Source organism: Otolemur garnettii, unplaced genomic scaffold (assembly GCF_000181295.1).
Source record: "Otolemur garnettii isolate 467f Iridium unplaced genomic scaffold, OtoGar3 scaffold00029, whole genome shotgun sequence".
Classification (NCBI taxonomy): Eukaryota; Metazoa; Chordata; class Mammalia; order Primates; family Galagidae; genus Otolemur; species Otolemur garnettii.
This window is the reverse complement of record NW_003852424.1, coordinates 14860879-14869184: the sequence shown is the minus strand read 5'-3', so window position 1 is coordinate 14869184 and position 8306 is coordinate 14860879. Positions and strand designations below refer to the sequence as shown.

Sequence of the window (8306 nt, the reverse complement as noted above, 5' to 3'; positions counted from 1 at the left end):
AAAAAAAAAAAAAAAGTTCTAGAATTGAAGCTGGTAGATGCACAGCTCCAAACATACTAAGACTCACTTAATTATATACTTTAAAATGTTCAAATTTGTGGTATATGAATTATATCTTAATCTTAAAACGAAAAAGAAAAGATGACTAGGAGGGTTAGAAAAATGTACTAACTCTTCAGCAACACCTGGCCCAGGGCGCCTTACTTCCCCCTTGTCTGCTTTTGTACAGTAGAAATTAGAGAACTTCACTCAGTAAGCAACAATGGCGCCCAGAACAAAGATACTGCTTGCCTTTTTATTTTATCTGAGAAATACATGGGATTTGGGGAAGCCACAGCCATCCTCTTGTGAGTCCTACAGGATTAAGGGTGGTCTTCAGCACCAGTAGCAGTTGTAATATTTGAAAATAAACATTTAGATCATAGAAGACTGCCTTTTTTAAAAGGACAGGTTCTGGGCTTTGAGTATCTTCCAGCCAAGTGTTGGGGCTGGAGCCAAGTTGAGAGCCAGTGTTGGACACTGATCTAGAACAAACAGCTGACTTCTGAACTCTGGGTTTGTCTCTCTTGCACTCTGGGGTACCAGTCCCCAAGGCGGTGACAGGATGTGGAAGCCTCCGGAAGGATGTGGGTGATTGTGAGCCCTGAGCTGCTACTGCACGTCAGCCAGGGAGGGGCCATCCAGTTGGTTGTTTAGAGGAACTGTGCTGTGCTGTGTTCTGTTTTCAGAAGAAAACAAGAGTAGGTACTGGGGTGGGGGAATTTGTCTTCGTACCTTCTACGCCTCTAGCAGTTTTTAAATGCCGCTTGAATCTTCCCTGTGGAAAGACCAGGGGAACTGAGGGGCGTGGCGTTGAATTCTGAGAAGGCCATCCCAACGTTGTTTCCAGCAGACCCTGGAAGGCTTCTGATAAGAGGAGAGAGAACGCCCCGGACTTGGTGAGCAGGGCTGGAGGAATACTGACAGGGGAGGTCATTGCCTGGGATCTGCGCTGGCTACCCAGAAGGTGTTTGTTTCTGTTTTTGTTTTTTATTTTGCAGTTTTTGGTCAGGACTTGGTTTGAACCCACCACCTCCGGTATATGGGGCTGGCGCCCTACTCCTTGAGCCACAAGTGCCACCAAGGTGTTTGTTTCTGATAGAAAACTGCTTAGGATGGGGAACTCTGCCCATCCAGGAAATTTTTCAGAAAATAATTATTTCCACTTATGAAAGAAATGCTTCTACTTTCTGAAAGGAGACAGAAATGCAAGCAAGGCCTTTATAAGCCCCTTTAGCCGCCTGGCCCAGTTTTCTGGAAGAGTCCTGTTGTGAATGTCGTAGATGGGCACAAAGATGTAGAAAAATGTCTGGGCGAGATGGCTCACGCCTGTAATCCTAGCACTCTGTGAGGCTGAGGTGGGCAGATCGCCTGAGCTCAGGAGTTGAAGACTAGCCTAAGCAAGAGTGATACCCTATCTCTAAAAACAGTTAGGCTTTATGGTGGGCGCCTATAGCCTCAGCTACTCAGGAGACTGAGGCAAGAGCCCAAGAGTTTGAGGTTGCTATGAGCTATAATGCCATGGCACTCTTAACAAGGGTGACAAAGTGAGACTCTGTCTCAAACAAAAAACAAAACAACAATAAAAAAATAGATGTAGAAAAAGACATGCAGAAGCCTGTGGAGACACTTCTTCCTAAGAGTTGGCCCAGTAAGGGGGCCTTCTCAGACTGGAGTCAGCCCAGAGTGGTGACACTGGCCCTGGTCTAGCAGAGGCCTAGGAGGCCTCTGGAAGACCCTCCCCATCATTCTAGGCCAGCCCCCAGCACTGGCACTGGGAAAGGTCTCAAAATAAACAGCTGTGCAGCCGTGGTGGTGGTGGTGGCGGTGGCAGCAGCAGCAGGTATATTTTTCTTTTTCTTTTTTTTTGTAAAGACAGAGTCTCACTTTATCACCCTTGGTAGAGAGCTGTGGTGAGCAACCTCCAACTCCTGGGCTTAGGCGATTCTCTTGCTTCAGCTTCCCTAGTACCTGGGACTACAGGCGCCTGCCACAATGCCTGGCTATTTTTTGTTGCAGTTTGGCCGGGGCCGGGTTCAAACTTGCCACGCTCTGTATATGGGACTGGCACCCTACCCAGTGAGCCCCAGGCACTGCCTTTATATTTTTTTTTGTTGTTGTTTTTTGTTTTGAGACAAGAGTCTCAAGCTGTTGCCCTGGGTAGAGTGGCATGGCATCACAGCTCACAGCAACCTCAAACTCTTGGGCTTAAGTGATCCTCTTGCCTCAGCCTCCCAAGTAGCTGGGACTACAGGTGCCCGCCAAAACACCCAGCTATTTCTTTGGTTATAGTTGTCATTGTTGTTTGGCGAGCTGGGCTGGATTTGAACCCGCCAGCTCTGGTGTATGTGGCTGGTGCCCTAGCCGCTTGAGCTACAGGCGCCAAGCCTAGAGGAGTTTTTCTCTATTCCCATTGTTTTAGAAAGTCTAACAGTCGTGAAGGGGTCCAGAAGTGAGACAGGAGCTAGGCAAGTCTTGGTGGCTCCTGGCCTGGGCCCATCTCTGCCCTGCTGGGGGCCATGGGCTTTTGCATCCCCACTTTATTTCTCACTTTCCCATCAGTAAAGTGAGGCTAATGCTCACCCCACATGCATGAGCATCTGGAGATTGAGATAAGATCAAGTATAAAGGAATATCTCACTCACTGCCAAGTGGACAGTAGCCTGGAAGTGACCATTAGTGGACACAGAGACAGGAGCTTTCTTTTCCCATTTGCCTGGAGAGGATTCTTCTGAACTGCACTTGGAGTAGCCTGAGGACAGCTCAGGTTTGCATGGTTGACCACCTGGACAGGTGCAGGATACAGGACAGTCAGTGATCACAGACAATGGGCTGGGGGTTCCCACCCTGGCTTTTACTTGCTTGGGTGAGATTATTCTGGGCTGCCTAGCCCCAAGTAGCCCATGAAAAGCACAGAGACGGCCTCCTTGGATCAGGCATGCCCTCCCAGGGGCTCTGAAGCTGGACTGTGGGATCACTCCTGCCTTGGGAAGCTGGTGGGTAGAGTGATCCTACAGTCAGGTGCCCTTGGACTCAAAGCCAGAAAGCATCCACAGGGCTCTTGTGCCAGGCATTGGAAGGGCCCCAGCTATGGGGCATATGTCACTAGGTTCAACATCAAACAGCTGGATTCCCATGTCCCTGATAGGTTCTATGCCACAGAGTTGCCTGGTAAGGCAGAGAGTGGCAGGTTCACCTGCACAGTCTAGCGTTCAAGCTCTGGCCCATCTACCTACCAACTGTGTGATCCATCCCCAGGGAACATTAGGCAATTTCTGGGGACACCTGTGGTTGTCAAACTGCGGACACTCCTGGCATGGAGGAAGTGGAGGCAGGGACAGTTTTCAGCACCCTGTAGTGCCTAGGACGACTCTAAACATCCATAGTGCTGAGGGGCAAAGATCTGTCTGGGTCTTGGTTTTTCTGCCTGTAAAATGGACATAGCCCTTTTCTTTCTGGACAGTGTAAAGTATAAAGCACTTAGTTAGGTATTCATCCAGGTGGCAGGAAGTTAACAACAGTGGCCAAGGACCCCAGCACAGCTTTGGGGAAGTTCTGGCCTTTCTAGTCAGCACACATGGTGTGAGGACCTGAGTCTTCTTTTCTGTGCACAGATTGCCTGAGGCTTTCCCAGGTGTCTTACCCAAGGGTTCCCTCTGTGATAAATCATTGACTCGAGCCTTTTCATGTTGTAGACTTCATGTAGTTATGTTGGAATTTCTCCATAAAGGAAGACAGCCCTTTACTAAGCTTGAACCTGAGGTGGCAGCTTTAGTTCTCCTTCTAAAGTACCTTACCAGAAGCTAGGCCCAGCCCTCCACCCCTGCCATGTTTCTATATTAATATAACAGTTTTATTGAGATACAAGTCACATATCATATAATGCACCCCCTTGAAGTGTACAGTTCAGTGTTTTTAGGACACTCGTAGAGTTTTGTAACTACCACTACATTCTAATTTGGAACACTATCAATCCCCCTAAAAGCCGCCCTGTCCCCATCAGCAGTCACTCCCCAGCCCCTCCCCAACCCCTGGCACTCAAGAACCCACTCTATCTCTGTGGCTCTACCTGTTCAGGACATTTAATGGAATCTCACACTGTGTATCCTTCTGCATCAGGCTTCTCTTCCTGAACACATTCTCAAGATCCATCCACGTTGGCTATGTGGGTGGGCTAGGTTGGGTTTGTACATTCACCCCTCAGTGGACACTTGGGCTATTTCTCCGCTTGGGTGTTGTGAATTGTGCTGCTGTGGACCTAGGTGGACAAATCTTTATGGACATGTGTGTCCTTTCTCTCAGGTAGATCCTTGGAGTGGGACTGCTGGGTCAGAAGGTGTCTCTGATAAACCCCTTGAGGAACTTGCCACAGTAGCTTCACCATGTTACATTCCTGCCAGCCATGTGGGAGGCTGTGACTTCTCCATATCCTGGCCTACACTATGGTCACCCCCTTTTTTTTTTTTTGCATTTTTTGGCCAGGGCTGGGTTTGATCCCACCACCTCCAGCATATGGGGCCTGCGTCCTACTCCTTTGAGCCACAGGCGCCACCCAACCACTCTTTTTTTTTTTTTTTTTTGAGACAGAGCCTCAAGCTGTCCTCCTGGGTAGAGTGCCATGGCATCACGCTCACAGCAACCTCCAACTCCTGGGCTCAAGCGAGTCTCCTGCCTCCACCTCCCAAGTAGCTGGGACCACAGGCGCCCGCCACAACGCCCGGCTATTTTTTGGTTGCAGCCGTCATTGTTGTTTGGCGGGTCCGGGCTGGGGATTCGAACCCACCACCTTAGGTGTACGTGGCTGGCGCCTTAGCCGGTTGAGCTATAGGCGCCGAGCCCACTTTTCTTAATAATGGCCATCCTAGTATAAATGAAGGGGTCCCATCCCTCCTTCACAGGGTTTCTCCTGTGAACAGTATACACAGTGCCCAGCTGCTTTGTTTGTGTCTGTGCTGCTTCAGGTCTATCTTCTACACCCAGGGGGCCAGCATAGATGGTGGGCAGGATAGATGACCCAGAAGCTGCAGAGACAAGAAGGCTTAGGGTGCCTTAGGGAGGGACCTGCACTTTGTTCCCTCCCACCCGCCGTTCCTGTGGACATCAGAGTAGCCTTTTATTGTTTTCTCTTATGTGAGGCTCCTATTGATGCCATACACTAAGGGACTGAACACGACATTTATCACCTCAGAAATCTGACCTGGGCCTCACTGACCTAATGTCAGGGTGTGGCAAGGCTGGTAGCTGCTAGAGGCTCCAGGGGAGGACCTGCTTCCCCCCTTTTCCAACATCTGGAGGACACCCACTTTCCTCTGAAGGGTGGAGGAAGAGGCCTTTCCTTCCCCTTCAGAGCCAGCAGCACAGCATCTTCCAGTCTCTCTGTCTCTGACCCTCCTGATTCCTTGGATGCTGTGGTGACACTGGACCTTCTGGGTAATCTGGATGACCTTCCATCTCAAGGTCCTTACCTTACCTTATTTTTGTTCTAAGAGTTGATGCTACAGCGTTCCTCCCTATCTGCAATAAGAACATTGTTTTTTCTTTTTTTTTTTTTTTTTGAGATAGTCTCACTCTGTCCCTTTAGGCTGCTAGAGTGCCATGGTATCACCCTAGCTCATGGCAATCTCAAATGAGATTCAAGCGATCCTCCTCTCTCAGCTTCTTGAGTAGCTGAGACTATAGGCAGTCACCACAACACCTGGCTAATTTTTCTATTTTTTTAGTAGAAATGGAGTCTTTTATTCAGGCTGGTCTCAAACTCTCAAGCTCAAAGGATCCTCCTACCTCAGCCTCCCAAAGTGTTAGAATTATAGGCATGAGCTACTAGGCTCAGCACACTGTCAACATTTGGATGTAGACCAGTGCTTCTCAACCTTCCTAATGCTGTGACCCTTTTAAACAGATCCTGTGGGTTGAGACCCACAGGTTGAGGACAGCTGATCTAGACCATTCCTGGCCATCCTGGTAGCCAGTTTCAAACAGCTGAACTCTAAAACTTTCTCTGGGGGACAGAATCTTCCTCTGTCACCCAGGCCAGAGTGCAATGGTGCAGTCAGCTCACTGCAGCCTCCAGTTCCTGGGCTCAAGCCGGCTTCTCTCCTTGGCTTCATGGGCAACTTCCAAAATGCCCACTTAATTTTTTTATTTGTTGTAGACATGGGGTCTGACTATGTCACCTTGGCTAGTCGAGAAGTCCTGGCCTTTTTTTTTTTTTTTTTTTTAAAACAGGAGCCTCCAGCTGTCCCCCTGGGTAGAGTGCTGTGGCATCACAGCTCACAGCAACCTCCAACTCCTGGGCTCAAGCAAGTCTCCTGCCTCAGCCTCCCGAGTAGCTGGGACCACAGATGCCCACCACAACGCCCAGCTGTTTTTTGGTTGCAGCCATCGTTGTTGTTTAGTGGGCCCGGGCTGGATTCGAATCCACCACCTTGGGTGTACATGGCTGGCGCCTTAGCCACTTGAGTCATAGGCGCTGAGCCGAGAAGTCCTGGCCAAAAGTGATACTCTCATTTTGGCCTCACAAAGTGGCTGGGATCATAGGCATGAGCCACCACACCCAGGCCTCTAGAACTTTTTAGTGTTAAACTTGTGACAGTTTGTTACAGCACCCATAGGAGACTTATCCCACCCAAATTCATTTTTTTTTTCATCCTACCCAATTCTAGGTTTAGAGAAATAGGGGGGAGAAAACGGTGGAATTTATTATAACATTGTAATTGGTTATGTATTATCATTGGGAGTGAGTGTCCTGGAGCCCTGCACAGCAGTACTGCAGGGCCTCGGGGTGGGGCACAGGCACTGCAGCTTCTGCCTCCTGCTGCCCCTCCAAGACTTCCCCTTCTGTCACTTCCTCTTCTAGGCCCTTACCCCTCCCTCTGTCACACCAAAGGCATATCCTGGGAGCAGCAGGTTAATCCAGTGTCCACACTGGGCCTGCCAATGGAGAACAAAGCACAGAGGCACTAGGCCATCACCATAGCAGTGACAATAATGATGAGGGCAGTGACACAGGGACCCCATTGTGAATGTTAGCCAGGTATCCATGCACTGAAATTCATGTTATCCACTTCCCACTGTAGGGTAAAGTCAATCACTGTGTCACTGTCACTAATCTGCACTTGAGGAGTCTCAGGGAGAGGCTGGCAGGAGATATAAGGCCCCACCCAGAGCCCCAGCAGGTGGCTACTGAGCCACAAGGCTTAGAGGCATTGACGGAGGACTTGTTTTGTTTGGTTTTGTTCTTTCAAGAGATAGGGTCTTGCTGTCGCTCAGGCTGAGGGCATCATCACAGCTCACTACAGCTTCATAGTCCAGGATTCAAGTGATCCTCCTGCTTCAGGCTCCATAAGTGCTGGGGTGACAGGCAGTGCCACCACACCTGACTGGTTTCTTTGTTTAAATGATATACTGTGGAGAATAGTATCGCCCCCAAAATTCATGTCCGTCTAGAACCTCCCTGAGTGACCTTGCTAAGAAGTGAGGTCTTTTTTTTTTTTCCTTTCTTTTTATCTTTTTTTTTTGGCCGGGCTGGGTTTGAACCCACCACCTCCAGCATATGGGGCTGGCGCCCTACTCCTATGAGCCACAGGCACTGCCCCCTTTTTTTTTTTTGAGATAGTCTCAAGCCGGGTAGAGTGCTGTGGCATCACAGGTCACAGTAACCTCAAACCCTTGGGCTTATGTGATTCTCTTGCCTTAGCCTCCCAAGTAGCTGGGACTATAGGTACCCACTACAATGCCCAGCTATTTTTTTGTTACAGTTGTCATTGGCCCGGGCCAAGTTCGAACCCACTAGCTTCAGTGTATGTGGCAGGCGCCCTACCCACTGAGCTACATGCGCTGCCCTAGAAGTGAGGTCTTTGCAGATGTAATTAAGTAAAGATGAGGTCATACTGGATTAGGGGCTATAACCTAATGTCTGATGATTTGGACACAGTCACATGGGGGAAGACATAGAAACAATAGAACTTCATCCTCTCACAGTTCTGGAGGTAGAAATCCAATTTCAAGGTTGAGGTGTAGGCCAGGCTGCATCCTTCTAAGGCAGTGATTTTGTCTTTTTTATCTCACGGCACACTTGAACCTATAGGTAAACTTCCATAGCACACTTTTAAAAAAAGAGTAAGAAAAAGAATATACTTACAGTGCTTTGAACTTCTTTTTTTTTTTTTGATTTTTGAGACAGAGCCTCAAGCTGTCCCCCTGGGTACAGTGCCGTGGCATTACAGCTCACAGCAACCTCCAACTCCTGGGCTCAAGCGAGTCTCCTG

At 49.0% G+C, this 8306-nt stretch overlaps 1 protein-coding gene across 3 annotated transcripts in view; it reads left to right on the top strand.

The window, feature by feature from the left end:
* MOB3A (MOB kinase activator 3A) overlaps positions 1–8306 on the top strand; it is a 28162-nt gene that overhangs the window by 9107 nt on the left and 10749 nt on the right. Inside the window, exon 1 of one of the 3 annotated variants that reach the window (XM_003788708.3) lies at positions 623–938. The exons of the other annotated variants lie outside the window; for them this stretch is intronic. The gene's annotated coding sequence lies outside the window, so the exon portion shown is untranslated. Of the gene's footprint in view, positions 1–622; positions 939–8306 lie in introns of those variants that run through there. 3 annotated transcript variants of the gene reach the window in all.